Raw genomic sequence first — 4,291 nt, forward strand, 5'->3', positions numbered from 1 at the left:
TAAGCACTGCACAGCCACTTGCTCGCTCCTCTTTGGTGGGATGGGGGGAGAGAAATAGAAGTAAATGTGAGAAAACTCATGGGTTGAGATAAAGCATTTTAATAGATAAAGCAAAAGCCACGCAAGCAAAGCAAAACAAGGGATTCATTCACCACTTCCCAGGGGCAGACAGTGTTCGGCCATCCCCAGGAAAGCCAGGCTCCATCACACGTTATGGTTACTTGGGAAGACAAACACCATCACTCCAAACATCCTCTCCTTCCTCCTTCTTCCCCCAAAATATATACTGAGCATGATGTCATATGGAGTGGAAAATCTCTGGCCAGCTTGGGTCATTTGCCTCAGCTGTCCTCTGTCCCAGCTTCTTGTGCATCTGGAATGGCTGAGAAGCTGAAAAGTCCTTGACTGCTTAACAACAACTAAAACATCAGTGTGTTATCAACCTTATTCTCATTGTAAGTCAAAAACACAGCACAGTACCAGCTACTAGGAAGAAAATTAACTCTATCCAAGCTGAAACCAGGACAGGTGCACATCATGCTTTTCTTCATTGCTCTTCCTTGTGCAGGTGGTGCAGGTTCACAGCTTGCACCACCTTTTATTAACACAGGTTCACAGCTTGCACCACTTTTTATTAACACATACACATTTGTGGGTTTGGCATGAAGGGAGAGGATGTCTTTCACAAGCACTGGGGATTCTGTCAGCCAGTAAATAGTCCAAACAGTGCCTGGCACCCTTGTCCTGCCCTGCTGCAGTTTGATGCAGCGTGGTCCTCCTTGCTGGGACTGCCACCAAGTTCTTTGTGCATTTGTCTTCTGACTTTCTGATGCATTTAGTAAAACACGTGAAATCTGACACTGGGGAGTGTGTCCTGAGCGGTGGCTGCAGCTGATCTGTACTCAGCAGCCGAGGAGCAGAACTGGTCCTCACACAGAGTGTTTGCTTGGTGACCTTTGCCTAGCCTGGAGCAGAGGGATTCAATGGCATAGAGAATTCCTTTGCAGTTTCTTGGTCAGGTCTTAGTTCAGTGCAACTTTTTAAAAAAGACTTCATACTTTAGTAAACAAATCCTGAAGCACATCTCTGAAATGACTTCACATTGGAGCATGCCAGATAGTGCTTGCTTGGTTGGTCATCTTCCAGTGAATCGCCCATTCCAGATGGATCCCTTACCAAAGCCTGCTTTGCTTTCAGGATGAAGCCCTTGTATTTGTGAGAAACGCTGCTGGATGGGTACCTGTTCCTTCACTTGTGATTTTTTGTGTTCTGCTTTACAGATTTTTTCTTCTTCCCTCTTACGCCTGATTGTCTTGTGCTATCTTGTCTCTTTCCATCTAGGAGCATCAGACTCCCCAGCTTATTGCTACAGCAGCTGCCATTTTTACAGTAACCCCCTTACATAGGTTAAGCTTTACTCTAAAAGTATTTTTAATTCCCATTATGTGCTTTATTTATTTAGGGAGCCGCTTGCTGCTAATGGCTTCTGTAGCGCCATTACCTTTTATTTTTCTCTTTCTTGGGTAACATGTTCCCTAAAATGCCTGTTTTCCAGTCACAGTTCCCATTCCACCCTCTTTCTTTCATGCCTGCAGTATCTGGTCTAACAACACGCACCAGTTGTTCCGGTTCCTGTGTTGTGCTGCCTGGGCGTTTGTGTAATCCCATTCCAGTTGCTTCTCCGTGGCTGTCCGTTGTCCCTGGGCCCGATTAAGCATAGCCTTTGCATGAAGTGTCTCCTTCCAGATGACATCAGTGTTGTTCCCTACAGGAGTGTACTAGGACGCTTTGGGGCACGATGACCTCTCAAGGCTCCTCCCATCACCTTGTTGCTGTATTTCTCTCCTCTGATACTCCTGTTTCCTGCCTGCTGTCTGTCTAATTTCTAGTCCCTTTTCTAATTTCAGTGTAACTCTTTTTCTATTCTTTTTGTACTAGTTCTGGTTTCCCACCACAAGTCCTTTTGTGCCAGTTTCTGTTTCAGGACATTTCTGAAACTACTTACACCTTCCTTTGTGCCAAGGAGCTGGTTGCAACATCACCCCCTGACCATGGTGAGAGGCCTAAGTGCCCTCTTATTTATTTCCCCCATGTTCCTGAAGCTTCCTCCCAGTTCAGTTTGAACAAACTTGTGACTTTGTGCATTTCACAGTCTCCAGGTTTTTCCTGTGAGTTCTGTTTCTCCCACCCTGCTTAATTCCTTTAAAGGAGGCTCTTTAATTCACCCCAATACCGCCTGCATCTCTTTTATCCTTCCCATGCAGACCTTCGGTCTGTGCCAGATCTCCCACCTGTATCACTCTTTCCATCAATGCTCATATTTTATTTCAGAACATCAGCTTTTTACAACTGGAATGGGAGAATCAGCAGAGCTGTATCATTTTGTTGGAATGTGTTAATGGTTACCACCAACTGTTTTAAAATCTAAGATTATTGCTGCTACTAACCAAATTCGGCTTTCTCCACTGTCATCAGTCAATAAATAACTCTCTACCCACACCCAAATTGTTCCCCGAAATCGTGGAACTGGTTGTGGCATTCAAACATTGCTGCTTCAACTTGCAGCAAAGAAATGCCACTGACTTGTAAGCTCAGCCATGTGCTCAAATCAATGACATTGGATTCAGAGCCACCTGAAATTGATCCTGCAAAGCTGATTCTCCTCACATCCAGAGCTGTAGCTGTTACCAGCAGGGAGGGATCCACTACAGATAAAACCATAGGGCTGGAATTCCCCCACTAGCTACTGAAGCCACTCACACTAGCTGACCTGGTTGCAATACTGTTCTAGGAGAGAAGCTGTCTGACTGGGACTGCGTTCCTCTGGCACAATGCTATGCATGACGATGCCCATGTTTGGAGCAGATCTGCAAAGCTACTCTCATATAGAAGACTCCAAAGAGCCTGTGAGCATAACCAAAATAAGACATGGCAGGTGTCACTAGCAGTTATAAGGCACTGTGCTGCTTTAGCAAAATACTTATACACTCAGGTTTTGTCTCTCTACCTACAAAATTTATATTTAATTCTAGGAATTCAGAACTGTTTATCCATCAGGGCAAGAGACGGTCCCAGCTTGGAGCAAGAATGAGAGCAGGCAAACCTGCTAGCGTGGCCAAGGAGGCCCTTTAATTATGAAGTTCTGAAATGTTTCTGTGAAAGGATTTGAAGTATTTTAACCACATCTGTTGAAACAGTATGAGGGGGCAGTACCACGTTTCCAGTGGATTTGGAAGCAATTCAGGCTGATGAGTCTCTCTGCACCTCTTCAGGTGTGCCAATAAAACTAGTTGTGGAACCACACGCTGTGGCCCAGCTCCCCAACACATGGTGTGACGACACAAACTTCCTGAACTAGTTTCACCACTGAAAATGGATATATCAAACCACACCCTTGTTTAAACTGATGCAACATTTTCATGTGAAGTCCAGCTTAGAGGTCTACTGCTCCTGGTGCAAGTGAAACTCCAGAGCACTGAGAGAGCAGCAAGCTTGCCTACCAAAACAAAAAAGTACTTGCCAATTCCTGGTGCATGCACAAAACAGCTTATTTAATTAAGAAGTTGTTCCAGAAACAAGACACAGATAATAAGGTATAATTATGACCGTTAAGGAAAGCACAGGTATGTGGCTGAGGCTCCAGCAGGCAGTTCGAGATGTCACACATCCTTTTCAAGGCTTCCTCTAAAGGCACATGGCACAGTTTTACTGTTACAGAGCTTGTACACAAACCTTGTGTAACCAAACACCGCTTGCATAAGATCAACTCCACGGGATTCTCCTTTGCCGTTGAGAAGGGCATCGGCTGGTCAACAGCAGGAGCTGCAGAAAGGCTGCAAGGACTTGTTCTACTCGTACTTGAGAGAAGCAACAATCTTTTACATCTGAAAAGGGTTAGTTTTAAATACAGAAAGGCTGCAAAAGGAATTTCTCCAGCAGGACTAAGTTCAGCTGGCGCTGAGCCGGAGTTCAAGTGTGACACCCAGCAGAAGCCGGGCAGGGAGCAACCCGAGTGGCACCCGGCCGCGTTCAGGGCGATGGACACCGAGCGGCGCCTGCGAGAGCAGTGGCAGCACCGCCGCCTGCACACGGGCTCGGCCTGCGGGCAGCAGCGCTCCCGCCGCTGCCTCCAGCGGGCAGCCTGCGGCGGGGACAGCGCCGCGAGTAGCCCGGCACCCCTCCGTGCGGGCGAGGGGACAGCAGGCTGGACGCCGCCGCCCCGGCTCTGCCACCCCTCAAAGCGCTGAAGGCGGCGGAGAAACGGCTGCAGTTCGCCTCACCGCCGCCGCCG

The sequence above is a fragment of the Patagioenas fasciata genome, chromosome 2 (assembly GCF_037038585.1).
Source record: "Patagioenas fasciata isolate bPatFas1 chromosome 2, bPatFas1.hap1, whole genome shotgun sequence".
In the NCBI taxonomy this organism is placed as follows: Eukaryota; Metazoa; Chordata; class Aves; order Columbiformes; family Columbidae; genus Patagioenas; species Patagioenas fasciata.